The sequence below is a fragment of the Salmo trutta genome, chromosome 10, assembly GCF_901001165.1.
Source record: "Salmo trutta chromosome 10, fSalTru1.1, whole genome shotgun sequence".
NCBI classification, from domain to species: Eukaryota; Metazoa; Chordata; class Actinopteri; order Salmoniformes; family Salmonidae; genus Salmo; species Salmo trutta.
This window is the reverse complement of record NC_042966.1, coordinates 1,576,677-1,594,793: the sequence shown is the minus strand read 5'-3', so window position 1 is coordinate 1,594,793 and position 18,117 is coordinate 1,576,677. Positions and strand designations below refer to the sequence as shown.

At 43.0% G+C, this 18,117-nt stretch overlaps 1 protein-coding gene across 1 annotated transcript in view; it reads right to left on the bottom strand.

Annotated features, from left to right (window-relative positions):
• The window catches only part of LOC115200944 (ATP-sensitive inward rectifier potassium channel 12), a 36,644-nt gene extending 34,398 nt beyond the window's left edge, over nucleotides 1-2,246 (bottom strand). The window contains exon 1 of the mRNA XM_029764083.1: nucleotides 1,664-2,246. The gene's annotated coding sequence lies outside the window, so the exon portion shown is untranslated. The remainder of the gene's footprint in view (nucleotides 1-1,663) is intronic.
• Between the last annotated feature and the right edge of the window lie 15,871 nt (nucleotides 2,247-18,117).

The following is an 18,117-nucleotide window of genomic DNA, read 5'->3' as shown; positions in this document are numbered from 1 at the left end:
GTCATTGTCCATTTGGAAGACCCATTTGCGACCAAGCTTTAACTTCCTGACTGATGTCTTGAGATGTTGCTTCAATATATCCACATAATTTTCCTGCCTCATGATGCCATCTATTTTGTGAAGTGCACCAGTCCATCCTGCAGCAAAGCACCCCCACAACATGATGCGCTCACCCCCGAGCTTCACGGTTGGGATGGTGTTCTTCGGCTTGCAAGCCTCCCCTTATTTTCTCCAAACATAACGGTGGTCATTATGGCCAAACAGCTCGCTTTTTGTTTCATCAGACCAGAGGACATTTCCCCAAAAAGTACAATCTTTGTTCCAATGCGCAGTTGCAAACCGTAGTCTGGCTTTTTTATGGCGGTTTTGGAGCAGTGGCTTCTTCCTTGCTGAGCGGCCTTTCAGGTTACGTCGATTTAGGACTCATTTTACTGTGGATATAGATACTTTGTACCTTTTTACTCCAGCATCTTCACAAGGTCCTTTGCTGTTGTTCTAGGATTGATTTGCCCTTTTCGCACCAAAGTATGTTCATCTCTAGGAGACAGAACGCGTCTCCTTCCTGAGCGGCTGCGTGGTCCCATGGTGTTTATACTTGCGTACTATTGTTTGTACAGATGAACGTGGTACCTTCAGGCATTTGGAAATTGCTCCCAAGGATGAACCAGACATGTGGAGGTCTTGGCTGATTTCTTTAGATTTTCTCATGATGTCAAGCAAAGAGGCACTGAGTTTGAAGGTAGGCCTTGAAATACATCCACAGGTACACCTCCAATTGACTCAAATGATGTCAATTAGCCTATCAGAAGCTTCTAAAACCATGACATAATTTTCTGGAATTTTCCAAGCTGTTTAAAGGCATAGTCAACTTAGTGTATGTGAACTTCTGACCCACTGGAATTCTGATACAGTGAATTATAAGTGAAACAATCTGTCTGTAAACAATTGTTTGAAAAATTACTTGTGTCATGCACAAAGTAGATGTCCTAACTGACTTGCCAAAACTATAGTTTGTTTACAAGAAATTTGTGGAGTGGTTGAAAAATGAGTTATAATGACTCCAACCTAAGTGTATGTAAACTTCCGACTTCAACTGTATCTACTTTTTATCCGTTCAGAAAATCTTAAGTGCGAATCATGCCAAAAACTCCTGTCACAAATGCAACTAGTGGTCCTCAATCATTATGTTCTGTTAATGGATTTACCTCAGAGAATTATGTATAGTCAGTGGACTTAGACATAACTTGTAATTATGAGGGTAGAATGTGTATCATGTTTGAGACCGCAACATATTTTTTTATGTAGTACTGTCTGGAACAGGTATAAGCTAAGCATCATACAGTCCTATCTCATACCAGCCGTAGGTGTGACATGATACTGTATGCAAGTGTTAGGAGGTTCATATACACAACTCATATTCTGTGCTGTTAATGAGGAAAGCGTCACTATATCGACGTGAAGAGTTGCCTTCTTTCTTACACAGCAACATACCTGTGTTATACGAATTTAGATTGGACAAGATAAGGGACATTGTATTTACAATTACATTAAACCCAATAACGTTATTGCTGTTCCAACCAACATTACACCAATGATGAGGAAACGCATTTGTTAAAAGAGCAGCATCAAACTTGATGTGAAGTTTGAATAGTTCCTTTCTTACCTTATATTATCCACCTGGTTATTTTCTTCCCCCACTTTAGAGCTGAAATACAGTATCCTCCTGGCTCATATACCAGCTATTCAAACTGAAGCATCATTCTTCCCTCTGAGTTTAAGGCACCAGAGCTGGTCTCTCTCTCTGTGATTCCTAAGGGTAGAACCACTCCATCCTTTTGAGCCACAGGCACAGAAACCCTTTGAATTTCTTCATTGTTGATCTCTCTCTGCTTTCTATCCTTCCTCTGTTGTTTTCAGTCAGGGAGTTTTCCCGACATACATTGCACATACATGAAATGTACCAGGTGTCAGTCGGTCCCCACAAAGACGAAAACTATGAAAAATTGGTGAGTTTTCTTTTTTTGACTGAATCACTCCGTCCTCAGTTTGTCCTCTGCTGCTGGGCGTAAAAAAGGTATCTAAGGACTTCCCAATGGGAAAAAAGGCTTTGTATCCCCATCTTATGAACTCCTTCAGCACTTCTATTCAGTCACAATCTTTAGACATTTAAGTCCCTCGTCACATTTCCCATAAAACTGGAGAATTAAAGAGAGAAAATTAACTCTGCTTATTAGATGAACAGCCCCTCTATCAATCTTTGCAATCTGATCTAGTTCTCCTGGCTGCAGTTCTCTCTTTTTTCTCTCACTCTCTCACTGTTTCTTGCTCACTCACTCGCTCCCTGCCTCTATTCTCTCACTCCCCCTCTTCTGTTGTGTCACAGAAGCTGCCATTTGCAGCCACCGTGTGGTCTCCTCTCCTCCCTCCCCCCTCTCTCTCTCCCTTCCTCCCACAGCACGGCACAGTCAGTGGACAGCAACTCGATGTATATATGCATCATTCAAATGCCCAGAACAGTGTAGTAGTGTACAGTCGTGGTCAAAAGTTTTGAGAATGACACAAATATTAATTTTCACAAAGTCTGCTGCCTCAGTTTGTATGATGGCAATTTGCATATACTCCAGAATGTTATGAAGAGTGATCAGATGAATTGAAATTAATTGCAAAGTCCCTCTTTGCCATGCAAATGAACTGACTCCCCCAAAAAACATTTCCACTGCATTTCAGCCCTACCACAAAAGGACAAGTGGACATCATGTCAGTGATTCTCTCGTTAACACAGGTGTGAGTGTTGACGAGGACAAGGTTGGAGATCACTCTGTCATGCTGATTGAGTTTGAATAACAGACTGGAAGCTTCAAAAGGAGGGTGGTGCTTGGAATCATTGTTCTTCCTCTGTCAACCATGGTTACCTGCAAGGAAGCACGTGCCATCATCATTGCTTTGCACAAAAAGGGCTTCACAGGCAAGGATATTGCTGCCAGTAAGATTACACCTAAATCAACCATATATCGGCTCATCAAGAACTTTAAGGAGAGCGGTTCAAATGTTGTGAAGAAGACTTCAGGGCGTCCAAGAAAGTCCAGAAAGTGCCAGGACCATCTCCTAAAGTTGATCCAGCTGCGGGATCGGGGCACCACCAGTACAGGGCTTGCTCAGGAATGGCAGCAGGCAGGTGTGAGTGCATCTGCACACACAGTGAGGTGAAGACTTTTGGAGGATGGCCTGGTGTCAAGAAGGGCAGCAAAGAAGCCACTTCTCTCCAAAAAAAATAACATGGACAAACTGATATTCTGCAAAAGGTACAGGGATTGGAAAAGTAATTTTCTCTGATGAATCCCCTTTCCGATTGTTTGGAGCATCCAGAAAAAAGCTTGTCCGGAGAAGACAAGGTGAGCGCTACCATCAGTCCTGTGCAATGCCAACAGTAAAGCATCCTGAGACCATTCATGTGTGGGGTTGCTTCTCAGCCAAGGGAGTGTGCTCACTCACAATTTTTCCTAAGAACACAGCCATGAATAAAGAATGGTATCAACACATCCTCCGAGTGCAACTTCTCCCAACCATCCATGAACAGTTTGGTGACGAACAATGCCTTTCCAGCATGATGGAGCACCTTGCCATAAGGCGAAAGTGATAACTAAGTGGCTCGGGGAACAAAACATCGATATTTTGGGTCCATGGCCAGGAAACTCCCCAGACCTTAATCCCATTGAGAACTTGTGGTCAATCCTCAAGAGGCGGGTGGAAAAACAAAAACCCACAAATTCTGACAAACTCCAAGCATTGATTATGCAAGAATGGCCTGCCATCAGTCAGGATGTGGCTCAGAAGCTAATTGACAGCATGCCAGGAGGGATTTCAGAGGTCTTGAAAAAGAAGGGTCAACACTGCAAATATTGACTCTTTGCATCAACTTCATGTAATTGTCAATAAAAGCATTTAACGCTTATGAAATGCTTGTAATTATACTTTGGTATTTCATAGTAACATCTGACAAAAATATCTAAAGACACTGAAGCAGCAAACTTTGTGGAAATTTATATTTGTGTCATTCTCAAAACTTTTGGCCACGACTGTATACATAATTGTTTCTGATCATATTTGAAATAATTTGATAATTTTTGGTGGGGAAATTGACTGTCCAATCCACATTACAGTACCAACATATAGTAACAACCTCTTGCCTATTTATGTCCTCTCAATGCCCTAATTTCAAGACTAACTACAGAATCAATATATCAGATACAGGTAACTGCCAAAATAAAGGTATCACTTGAGTAAATGAGGGATACAAAGTACATTGAAAGCAGAAGCGTCCACACGGGTTTGGTTCCTGAGTTAATTAAGCACGTAACATCCCGTCATACTTAGGGTCATGCATAAAAATGCCCAGTTGTCCATTATTTTAACTACCATGGCTAAAAGAAGAGATCTTGGTGACTTTGAAACAGGGGTCTCAAAGGAGCATAAGGGGTTGAAGGGGTGTGTGTCAGTGGAGGCTGCTGAGGGGAGGATGGCTCATAATAATGGCCAGAATGAAGTGTAATGGCTCGAATGGAGTGAATGGAATGGTATCAAACACGAATGAATGGAATGGTATCAAGTACAAACACTCCATTCTGGCCATTATTATGAGCCGTCCTCTCCTCAGCAGCCTCCACTGATGTGTGTGTTTGTCTCAGTCATCAGATCTCAACCCAATTGAACACTTATGGGAGATTCTGGAGCAACATCTGAGACAGAATTTTCCACCACCGTCAATAAAACACCAAATTATGGAATTTCTTGTGGAAGAATGGTGTCGCATCCCTCCAATAGAGTTCCAGACACTTGTAGAATCTATTCCAAGGCGCATTGAAGCTGTTCTTGCGGCTCGTGGTTGCCTAACTCCCTATTGCCGTTTTATGTTGGTTTTATGTTGGTTTCCTTTATTTTGGCAGTTACCTGTAGGTCTACATTCACCATGGTCATATCAGTTGAGTTTATTTTGATGCTTTATGACAGTTGTATATTTTTGTGTGTGAAGGCCTCATTTGTTGGGATAACACCACCTGTGTTCCCATGATACTGCACTTTCAGTCAGGGGTGAGGATGGTGAGGACGTTGACTGTTTTCAACATGCATGCCTGCCTTAAATATATCCCATGCATTATTTGGTGCTCTGTGGAAGTATGTTGCTGTGCCGATGGAGTGGATACAGTATATTGATAGACCACGTTGCTGAGCTGGGTGACTTAGTGTGTAGAGACCCCCTTCACACTTTTCCAGTGTTTAATCAGTATTGACCGAGGGTGTGTGTGTGTATCTGTCTGCGGACAGCACGAAGGTTTTGGCATCCTCGCAACAGGTATGGCATCCTAGCTGTACCAGTACTCTCCTGAAAGTGGAATTTAAGTAAAAACATGGCAGTCATTTCCTTCTGTGTTGAACTCTATTTATTATGTTTAACAAGGAGATCAGCAGGTAGCCTAATTTGTTGTTTGCTTCTCTTCTGTATCCGGAATAAAGAAAAACAGTGAGTCATCAGTAAGAGCCTTTCAATTTCAAATGCCTCTATCCAAGCACTCTTTCTTAGGTCTGTCTGGAGGTTACACACATTACCATAAATTATTTTCTATCCTTATTCGAAAGCAGAAGAATGAAGCAGCGCCTTGTTTGTCTCAAGGTGTTTTAGAACCATTTCAACAAGTGGCGTAACACAGTTTGCGGGGCCCCCCGCAAGGTCCCCATGGGGCCGAGAGAAAAATGTGCACTATTATAGCTAATCTCATGCTATTTCACACATTTTGCAATGAGGCTGAGAAAAAATGTTGCCGATTTAGAACTCAGGGATTCTTGAAAGATGGGGCAATCTCAACTTTTTTCCCACAAATATTTGTCTTAATTATAACAAATTTGAAATATTTATTTTCATAGCCCAAGGTATCAGCTATCACACCATGTAAAGGAAAACAATTTTAGACGTGAAAAAAGACATTTCATTTTTACAATTATTGGGCAACGAGTGTTTAAAGGCCTTGATTGTTTAATTCTAACATGAGACTATTCAAAAATGTCAACTTCTTTTTGTTTTGTTTTACATAATTATTAAATGCTCCAGGTCTAATGCCGTTAGCATTTTTGCCTGTTTTTCTAGATTTAGAACATTAAACTACATTTATAAAGCAAACATTATCCCTAGCAAAGCAAATACTTCAATTGTTTAAGCATATGTTGCAGAACAGTGATTAGAATATTGACAAAAAAAGATTGACTCCATCAGTGACTGAGTTGACAAGCCACTGACGGAGTTGAGAAAAGATACTCAAAACAGACATATTTTTGCCTCTAAAAATAAAAGTTCAAAACAAATATGGGAAATTACTCATTTGAAAATCCACAATAAAACATAACCATTTTGTCAGATCTTACAGCACTCTGATGGAGTTCAATTTTTTATTTATTTTTCATTCAAGTGTTATACACAGTAGCAATTTATTATTTTTATTTTTAAACCTAATTAAATGTAACATATTTGAACCAAAAATGCATATTCTATCAGGCAGATGGATTTTACAGTTTATGGTTGTGACCATGGTGATTCCAATAGTGTAGAGAACTTAACAGGCCATTGGTTGTTGCACTACTGTAATGAGGATGTGAATAAGGGGTCCTTATGGTATAGCTGACCCTGTTCATGACTGATTAAATTAGGATTTTTTATTAATTTGACGGAGTTTAAAAAATCTCCAGACACATCTTTTAAGAATCACAATTTCGAGAGAAATATTCTCACAGAGGGCTATTGCAAGAAACTACATTATATCATTTTTCTGTTAATATCCATTATTGCCAGTTTTTAGAATTGTAAACACTTTTTTGGAGAGTTTGAAATTGGGATCATTTTCTCTGGACAAGGGCATGTCTAGGCATAGAGCCGACATGGAAATGAATAATATTGAAATAATTTGGGAAATTCCCCCCCAGGGCTGCGGGGGATGGCTGCGGGGGGTGAGTGTGCTATGCCAATGGTTTCAACCTGTAGCTCTTCTGGTTATTGATGTTGTGAAATATATTTCTGCGTTACCCTTGACAAGCAGGGACATTATTATCTTTGATGATGCTCTGCGAGACTAGCACGCTCTCACATTGATCAGTCAAATACTAAAGGAGATGACAATTACTCAGGGGGAGGAGAGTGAGAAGATTCTGAATACAGCCTGACTGGGCTCCCGCCCACCTTTATCACCTATGAATCATCAGCACAGTGACACTCTTTTTTGGTGCTCGTTCACTCTCTTTTCTTTATTTAAAAAAAAAATGTTCTCTTTTTTGGAGGTGCTCTTTCTTTTCCCCCAAACTCAGCCTATCCTGTAATTGAATCTTTCAATGTTGTCAGGAAAAGCCTGCTTCTTCTTAATGGTCATCTAGTGTCATTGCATTGAGATCATGCTGTAAATTAGCTAGAGGTCTAGAGGACATAGGGTTCTTCAATGTGCCATAGCGTTAGTTTGCATTAGACTTCACTGTATTGTTGCTTCAATGCCTCAGTATGAAGTGTGAGTAAAGAAAACAACAAGAACACCAATAAAAGACAGGTGGTATACCCACTCCTCACACATCCTTCGCATGATGGGGTTTGGTGCCCTAAGGAGAGGTGTGAGTGACCATACATATACGACATGTTATTCTTCCTGGTGTCAAACTGGAGAATATCACCACAGTGAAAAAGAAGAGAGTGCTACAGCCAACCCGCACTCACCTAAGCAGAGACCCACTGTGACCATGACTCATCATCAGAGAGAGAAGAGAGAGAGAGAGAAGAGAGAGAGGACAGGAGAAGAGAGACAGAGAAAAAGAGGGGAGAGAGAGAGCACAAGATACAAGAGAGAGACTATGAGAGAGGGAGAACACAAGGAATGAAAGAGAGATACCCACTCCTGCCAGCCAGCTGTACTCAGCAGCAAGGTCTAATTTGCATTAATCACCAGGCTCCTATGAATAAACATTTTATAATAATAATGATGATAGTGATTGTGTCATGTCATCCTTTTACCCAGAGTCAACAGTCTGTCTACATTCCAAATGGCACCCTATTTCATTAATAGTCTACTACTTTTGACCAGGGCCCATAGGGATCTTGCCAAAAGTAGTGGACTATATAATAAGATGCCACTTGGGACACAAACTCTGTCTGTCATTCTACTAAGGGCTATTCATTTATTATGGCTGATGGATCTATTCCACTCCATCATAGTCAGGGAATCTCATTTAGGACCTTTGACAGAGACATGGAAAGGTGGACAATTTAGCCCTTCTAATAAACATGTAATCAATATTTATTCGTCCATCCAGGTGTAGGTGTACTGTAATTGCGATGTAAATTGTCTATTGTGGCCATTTTATTTTGACTTTATTTTTGCTCCAATAACTGCTTTATGCAGTACAGCGGGCTCCTACAGGGAAGTAGTCAGTCCTCCTTAAAATGAAAACTATAACAAATATTCAGAAGTTCTCCTTGTAAATGAAACTATACATCTTTTACACAACCCACTAACCAAAACCTGGTTGAATCAATGTTGTTTCCATGTCATAAAAAAAAAAAAAAGATTTTTAAATTTAAAATAAATAATACATATATATATATATATATATATATATATATATATATATATATATATATATATATATATATATATATATATATATATATACACTGCTCAAAAAAATAAAGGGAACACTTAAACAACACAATGTAACTCCAAGTCAATCACACTTCTGTGAAATCAAACTGTCCACTTAGGAAGCAATACTGATTGACAATAAATTTCACATGCTGTCGTGCAAATGGAATAGACAACAGGTGGAAATTATAGGCAATTAGTAAGACACCCCCAATAAAGGAGTGGTTCTGCAGGTGGAGACCACAGACCACTTCTCAGTTCCTATGCTTCCTGGCTGATATTTTGGTCACTTTTGAATGCTGGCGGTGCTTTCACTCTAGTGGTAGCATGAGACGGAGTCTACAACCCACACATGTGGCTCAGGTAGTGCAGCTCATCCAGGATGGCACATCAATGCGAGCTGTGGCAAGAAGGATTGCTGTGTCTGTCAGCGTAGTGTCCAGAGCATGGAGGCGCTACCAGGAGACAGGCCAGTATATCAGGAGACATGGAGGAGGCCGTAGGAGGGCAACAACCCAGCAGCAGGACCGCTACCTCCGCCTTTGTGCAAGGAGGAGCAGGAGGAGAACTGCCAGAGCCCTGCAAAATGACCTCCAGCAGGCCACAAATGTGCATGTGTCTGCTCAAACGGTCAGAAACAGACTCCATGAGGGTGGTATGAGGGCCCGACATCCACAGGTGGGGGTTGTGCTTACAGCCGTCCAATTTCTAAGTAAACAAAGGAACAAAAGTATGCGACCACAATGGAAGCCATGGAGGTGTGTGTAGATATCAGAACTCTTTAACCACTAAGGGGTATCCTCAGTTTGGAATTGTGGATGACTATACACTAATACTGTGTCGTCCTTCCTTATATCGCCTTCTCTTCCTCTTCCACTCCTCAACAGCTACACTACTGAACTCTTACAATACCAACACTGCCCCCTTTACCTTTCATCTGAGCTGAGTAACCTGCTACAAATGACGAAAGGAAAGACAAAAAAAACAGATAATCTTCTCTTCCCACACCCAGATATAGCTCTATTGTGTAAAAGCCCAGGAGAGTGCTGAACTGTCCCCTCCTTCCCTCTCCTCCCCTGCTCTGGCTGTCACTAAGCACCCCAATTACATTACTCTACATGCCTCCTGTCTGACAGCGCTATTTCAGGCTTGGAGGGCCATTTAATTTCTACTCCCTTCATTTCATTTCAGCCATTATTGTATTATGGCTGTGTGAATTAAACATGATTAGTGATGTGATATCACCGTTGTTTTCATTCATGGTACTGCCAGGATACATCTGGGACGTACTGTTGAGAGAATCTATTTACCAAACTTTGGAGTTTTGATGACAAGTGCCAAGATTAACCTTGTGTATAGTATACTGTACTCTGCATTATTAAAGTCAGACGAGCCATGCATGTGAGGCTAGAGACAGTTAAAGCTATTGCATAATGACATCAAGCCTTCTCATTCCCTCCTCCCCACCTCCCTCTCTCTCTGTTTGCTCTACTTTGTGTCTAAAAAGAGGATAATGATCAAGGTTTGATCCCATAGTCATTTATCTGCTATAACTAACCCTTGCACACCACTCGCCCTTGACTGGCACGGCCATTGGATTTTCACTGACCTCTTATGCAATCTCTTCCCATTCAACTCTAAATTATGTCTAAAAGATATTATCTTGCTTCGTCAACTCCATAAACACTGATCTGAGTCCTGCCCAGGACTAATACTGCAGCCACGATAGAATCTTCCATCCAACTAATTGTGTCTCTTTGTTACGGAATTTGAATTTATATGACAGCTCTTAATGTACCACAGTTTCTAAATGTAAGAGCTGAAAAAGTATTTCTCAATGCAAATAAAGTTATAGCAGAGAATGTTCCCATTAGATTACATTTGAAGGAAATTGAGTGTCTGGTTTGGTTGGGTCGATGCTGGCGTAGTGATTTTGATTATTTCTCAACAATAGTCATAGATGACTACTGCAGTAAGAGTGTTCACTGTTCAGTCATAAAAATAACTGTCGTTACTGTATATTATCTTTTAGTCCTTTCACTGTTCATTGAAAAAGTCTCTGTCAACAATTTATGCACTATGTTCAAGCAGTTTCCTAGCTTTGAGATTGTGAATTCATCACATCTGTGAATGTGTAAACTTGATGTATTGACTAAAGCTTGATAATGAAAAAAGGACTGAAATTGGTTTATTAAATGAAAAGACACTAAAGCTGTCTTTAGTGATATGAAAATAAAATTAGTCAACACTATGTGCTACAAAATCTCATATTATTTAACTTATTTGAAGCCATGTCATTGACTTAGTAGGATTGAGTAATAGACCAGTATGGGACCATTATGAGCCATAATGATGGTATTTTCAGATCAATGTCGGAAGATGGGGAAGGAAACTTTCCCTTGGTGGTCGATTAGCCACTTTTCATAAAAGGACCTCAATACATTTTTCACCAGAGAAACTAGCCTCATCATGTCACATCAGCAGAGGGAGCAATTGGATTAGTTTTGGTCAGGATGTGGCAGGGTTTTTGTGTGTGTGTGAATGGTTGTGTTGGTGATTAGGACTCCCAATTGAAGGCAGGTGTGTTGAGTTGCCTTTGATTGGGAGTCCTATATAGGAGTGTGTGTTTTTCTTTGGGGTTGTGGGTAATTGTTTCTGTTCAGTGTGTTATGCTGTCAGTACTCTTGAGCTGTCGGTATTTTCTTGTTTTGTAGTGTTCCAGTGATCTTTTTTTAAATTAAATGATGCTGAACACTAACTCTGCTGCATTTTGGTCCACTTCTTCTCTCCATGACGACAGTTGTGACAGAATTACCCACCAAACCAGGACCAAGCAGCAGAGGAACGAGGAGGAAGGATGGACGTGGGCAGAGATAAGGAGGAGCGTTTCCAGGGCTATGGAAGAGTTTAGTAAACCCGGGAGGCAGCCCCAATAATTTTTTAGGGGGGGGCACAAAGGCTATTTTGCGGGGCGAGATTGGAGCCCCAGGTCAGCTCCCCGTACCCTTGTAGGGCAGACTGGACAGGTCCCGTGCTTTGGGGTTGGGGCTGTGGTGAGGCCTGGGATTTTCAGGCCGGTAGGCACAGTACCAGGGCCCCGCATGTGCCAGGGCGAAGTAGGCATCGAGCCTGAAGGGGTGATGCCAACCCTGCGCTCAAGACCGCCAGTGCGCCTCTACGGTCCGGTGTTTCCCGCTGTGCGCACTAGCGTGGAGGTGTGTGTCTCCAGGCTGGCACGTCCAGTACCAGCCCCACGCATCAGGCGTCTAGTGCGTCAGCCCAGCCTCGCCAGTCAAGAGTCACCAGAGCTGCCCGCCAGTCAAGAGTCGCCAGAGCTGCCCGTTAGTCAGGAGTCGCCAGAGCTGCCCGTTAGTCAGGAGTCGCCAGAGCTGCCCGTTAGTCAGGAGTCGCCAGAGCTGCCCGTTAGTCAGGAGTCGCCAGAGCTGCCCGTTAGTCAGGAGTCGCCAGAGCTGCCCGTTAGTCAGGAGTCGCCAGAGCTGCCCGTTAGTCGGGAGTCGCCAGAGCTGCCCGTTAGTCGGGAGCCGCCAGAGCTGCCCGTTAGTTGGGAGCCGCCAGAGCTGCCCGTTAGTCAGGAGCTGCCAGAGCTGCCCGTTAGTCGGGAGCTGCCAGAGCTGCCCGTTAGTCAGGAGCTGCCAGAGCTGCCCGTTAGTCAGGAGCTGCCAGAGCCGCCCGCTAGTCAGGAGCTGCCAGAGTAGCCCGACTGCCCGGGTCTGCCAGAGTGGCCCGACTGCCCGGGTCTGCCAGAGTGGCCCGACTGCCCGGGTCTGCCAGAGTGGCCCGACTGCCCTCCGGCCCAGCCCGAGTGGCCCGACTGCCCTCCGGCCCAGCCCGAGTGGCCCGCCTGTCCTCCGGCCCAGCCCGAGTGGCCCGCCTGTCCTCCGGCCCAGCCCGAGTGGCCCGCCTGTCCTCCGGCCCAGCCCGAGTGGCCCGCCTGTCCTCCGGCCCAGCCCGAGTGGTCCGTCTGCCAGGGTCAGCCCGAGTGGCCCGGCTGCCCGGCGCAGCTATCGGCGCCGCCGAAGTGGGTGACGCCGAAGGTGGAGCGAGGTCCACGTCCTGCACCTGAGCCACCTCCAGGATAGGTGGGTTGGGGAGGGAGGGTGTAGCACAGTGCTGTCGTTGACGGCAGCCACCCTCCCTTCCCTCCCTTATTGTTTAGGGGTTATTGTTTATGGGTTTTGTTGGGGTATTGGATATTTTTTGTTGTGTTTTCTTTTTGTAAGGTGCATTACGGGGTCTGCACCTTGAGGGGGGGGTACTGTCACATCCTGACCAGCAGAGGGAGCAATTGGATTAGTTTTGGTCGAGGTTTTGTGGCAGGGTTTTTGTGTGTGTGTGAATGGTTGTGTTGGTGATTAGGACTCCCAATTGAAGGCAGGTGTGTTGAGTTGCCTTTGATTGGGAGTCCTATATAGGAGTGTGTGTTTTTCTTTGGGGTTGTGGGCAATTGTTTCTGTTCAGTGTGTTATGCTGTCAGTACTGTTGAGCTGTCGGTATTTTCTTGTTTTGTAGTGTTCCAGTGATCTTTTTTTTATTAAATGATGCTAAACACTAACTCTGCTGCATTTTGGTCCACTTCTTCTCTCCATGACGACAGTTGTGACACATCAAGCTGAACATTGTGACTGAAATGCTTGAATAGACAGGATACAGCCTAAGGTGCACCTGTTCTGCACACAATTAGGTCTACCTAGCATACTGTAAACAACCAACTCAAAGTGTTGTTATCGTAGCATTTGCATAGTTTCTAGCATAAACAAGCTGAAAGTTTTGTTACTTTAGCATTAGCATAGTCCTTTCCTCTTTCTGACCTCTACGAACCTGTGATACAAACAATGTAACTTCCATTTTAATTCTATGGCAACTGAGCTGGCAAGGCAAGAGGGGGAGATGTTATTTAGGAAGTTGCTGTGGTGGGAAATAGCCTAGAGTGCTCTCATAATGAGAAACGTGGCTCAGCTACCGCACATTCCTGTGTTCTGGCCAGTCTATGAGGGACCAGGGATGGGGAATTGTGATAATGTATTGTCCGTTGGGGCAGAAAGGCAACCCTATTGTAACACGCAGTTGGAGTCGCCAGTGAAAGTCAACACACCCCTTGCACAGTCTTCACATTTTGCCTTAAAATTACATCTCAAAGGGGAATACTTTCGTTTTTTGAACCTACTCCACATTTTGTGAAATAAACATAGAACATTTCCCAAATTAATAAACAATAAAAATATGTATTGAGTGCGTGTCTTCACATCCCAGAGTTAATGTTCGGTGGAAAGACCTTTGTCAGAAATTACAGCTGTGAATCATTTTGAATAAGATTCTACCAACTTCGCACAACTTTTAGGGCAACATTTATTCACCGTTTTTTTTCTCCAAAAATTGCTCAAGCTCAGTAAATTTGGTTGGGAAACATTGATGGACAGCAATATTCATAATAAAACTATCCCAGGGTAAGGTATTTCGAAGACAGGCAGGGTTTAATTTAACTTTTTACCTGGGCTTTGCTCCTTTCATATTTATTTTGATAATTACAAACTCCACAGTCCCTGTTGGTAAAACTCTCTGTATTTTCAAGTATTGTGGTAGTAGCATCATGTTATGGGTATGCTTGTCAACGGCAGGGACTGGGGAGTTTGTCAGGATCAAAAGAAATATGAAAGCCCAGATAAAAAGTTAGAGGAAACCGTGCCTCAGTCTTCTGAATCCCTAACCCTGGGATAGAGTTGTATTTTTCAGCAGGACAATTACACACATTTTAAGGACAGAGACACACCAGAATGACTTTCCAATGGGGCGTTGAGTGTTCCTGAATGGTCCAGTTTCAGTCCTTAACCTGAAAATCAGAAGCATGGTATATTGCTGTCCATGACTCCCCACCAAATGTATGAGCTTGAGCAATTTTGGCAAAAACGTGTTGCCCTAAAAGTTGTGCAAAGTTGGTTGAATGTTATTCAAAATGATTGAAAGCTGTAATAGATACAAATGGTGGTTCCAGTATTAACTCTGGTGTGTGAAGACATACACAATCAAGACATCTTCGTTTTAGTTTTTATTCATTTGGAAAAAGTTCTATAATTTTTTTCTTTACTTTAGAAATGTGGAGTAGGTTGTGTAAGTTGGTAGGACAAAAATCGAAATGAATAAACGTTTTGATTACATTTTAAGGCAGTAAAATGTGAAGGCTGTGCAAGGGGTGTTTAGTCTTTCACTAGGCACTGTATGCAAGCTGGATGCTATTTGTGGCTCATTATAACTTGGTGGAGGGTCTGAGTACACTCTATTACACAGGATGAATGGGATCTTTCACACTCCAGCGATGTCCAAGAGCTTGGCTCACTGTCACAGCTTCGCATGCCACCGGGGCGGGGGTGTGAGGGACGGTAGGCTACCGACCGCGGGCCTTTTCTCAATTCAAACAGAAAACAACAACTGGATGCTCAACTTTAGTTCTTTCTTGACCCCACTTAAAACTCTGCATTAGTTCTTCAACTACAATATAAATTCAAATAGGTTTCGTGAGACTCACCAGTTTCATTTGTAGGATATGGATTTTTCTCAGTACAGTTGCACTGTATAATTTCCATCCATTGCAACAACATAAGGTTAAAGTTGCAGTAGCGTTCTGCTGACCATTTTGTCTAACCCTGTTGCCACAACACATAAATGCGTCTCACCAGCAACACTATCTACAGTACAATAGGGATACCTAGTCAGTTGCACAACTGAATGCATTCAATCGAAATGTGTCTTCCAAATTTAGCCCAACCCCTCTGAATCACAGAGGTGCGGGGGGCTGCCTTAATCGACGTCCATGGTGCCCAGGGAGCAGTTGTTGTCGGGGGTTAACTGCCTTGCTCAAGGGCAGAATGGCAGATTAACCACTAGGCTACCCACCGTCCCAATATCATCCCTTATAGTGGTAATGTGCATGTAACATTACAACAGCATTCTGACAATGTTCCATCTAACCCTGTGTCCTTTATCTCGACTTGTATTCAGGGCTTCCTAATTATCTAATGGGCTGTGATGTGACAGGTTGTGTCTAGGGTTCACTCTGGCCCTCAGGGACCCGATACTGACACCCAAGATCGAGAGAAAAGCTCCCGCCTGTCTGTCCACAGACAGCCGCCCCCAGGTGTGTGAAAAATAATAGTCTCAGGATCATGTGTCCCCTCTAGCACCCTTCAACCCTGGTGCCTCTCCTACTCTCCTGACCCTGACCTCTGACCCTGACTGGCTGGAAGGATGCCCTTTCCTCCTCCTAATCTTAAATCCTCCAGATAGAACTGATGCTTTAAAAGTCTCCGTTGAACAACAGTAGATGAGTTGTGCTGTATGTATGGAAATGGATTACATCAATCACTGTTAAAATATTTTGCCCCACATACAGCAGGGACGTTACCAGGACTTGACAAATGATTTTGGGTCAGCCCCGAATCTTTTGCGTTGCTGTGATGGTGTAAAACAAATTGTGTCGACTATCTGCGTCACTTAGTTCATAGACATGTGGTTATATTAAACTCCTGAAATCATCCCACCGTTATAATCGGGGTAGTTCTGCCGGTGCACAGCGGAGCGACTCTCGGCTACTTCTCAAAATGTTTCTATGTCTCGCAAGATCGCTTAATGATTAATTAGTATTCTACATAACAAACTAAATAGAATCGATAATGTTAGGCTACTGCTCTACCAAAAACACCACGTAATTTCTATTGACAATTTAGGATGATTGTGATGAAATGTTAAAAACATTTCTCATGTGGACAGAAGTCAATAGCACGCGCTTTGATTAAAACAAAATAATGTTTAACTCCATCTGCTCTAAAATTCGATTAAACAGTAGTTAGGCTACTTAACCCACATCATCCAAAAAGATCAAAATGCGTATTTCCATGAAACTGATTGGGATCAAATGGTTGGCAGGCATTCAGTATGGACGATTCACCTGTAAAATGTGAAGAACTATCATTCACGATTGACAGTGATGATGGCCTAATTTATAATAAGGAAGGCCTAATTTGGTGTTTTAGGATTAAAAATGTTTTACATTTTCATTTAGCCACATGTGTAGGCATAGGCAATTGTGCAATTTGGGTGATGCTTTGTATGTAACTATCAGGAATCAAGATAAGACCCAGATGTAGACATGTCGAATTGACAATGGTTTAATATTCGCACAGGGGCATGCAATAACCAGGTCAAGGCAGGCAGGGGTCAGTAAACCAGAGGTGGTGCAAAGGTGCAGGTCGGCAGGCAGGCTCAGGGTCAGGGAAGGCAGAGGTCAACAATCCAGAGCTGGGGCAAAGGTACAGGCCGGCAGGCAGGTTCAGGGTCAGGGGCAGGCAGAGTGGTCAGGCAGGCGGGCTCAGAGTCAGGACAGGCAAGGGTAAAAAAAAGAGAAACTGGGAAAAGCAGGAGCCGATAACAAAAACGCTGGTTGACTTGACAAACAAGACGAACTGGCAACGGACAAACAGAGAACACAGGTATAAATACACAGGGGATAATGGGGAAGATGGGCGACACCTGGTGGGGGGGGGTCACAAGGACAGGTGAAACAGATCAGGGTGTGACAGTAATGTTACATGTAAGGGATAATAGCGGAGTGGAACTAATCTTCCACGGAGTTGCATTATTTTCCAGAGAACGTATAGTAGCACAAGTTTTTTCCCTTTTATACCATGGCTATAATTTAACACATTTGCTGCTAGAAATGTGTTCATTTACTGCTAGAAATGTGTACCAAACCGTCAGTCCTACCTTGCTATTACGAAAATCTAATAAAAATAATACATATTAAAATAAAATTCTAATCGAGTTTTGCTTTCAAAAGCAGCTCAAACATAGAACATGTAAGAATGAACTATAGCCATTGAATTCTACCGTGCAAATATACTGTTCGTTATACAGAAATAATGCACGCTCTAGAATGCCCTTCAAGCCAATCAGAAACCAGAGGTTAAAGTACTTAAGTAAAAATTCTTTAAAGTACTACTTTAGTGTAACAAGCGTCGTTGTAGGTAGACCAAAACGCAGCGGGTATATTTATCATCTTCTTAATTTATTGAAGGAAAAACATATAAATTAAGAAGATGATAAATATACCCGCTGCGTTTTGGTCTACCTACAACGACGCTTGTTACACAACCACCCACCAACGAAGGACCAAGCAGCGGAGGAAGGAGCAGCAGGAGAGCTACTTGGAGTCATGGACATGGGAGGAGATCCTGGATGGTAAAGGACCATGGCACCAGGCTGGGGAGTACAAGCGCCCGAAGGAGGAGCTGGAGGAAGCTAAAAGGGAACGACGGAGGTATGAGGCATTATATCCTCCATTTCAGGAGGAGAGGAGGTAGCCCCCCAAAATAATTGGGGGGGGGGGCATACGGGGAGTTTAGCTAAGTCAGGGGGGAGCCCTGACCTAACTTCCCTGACG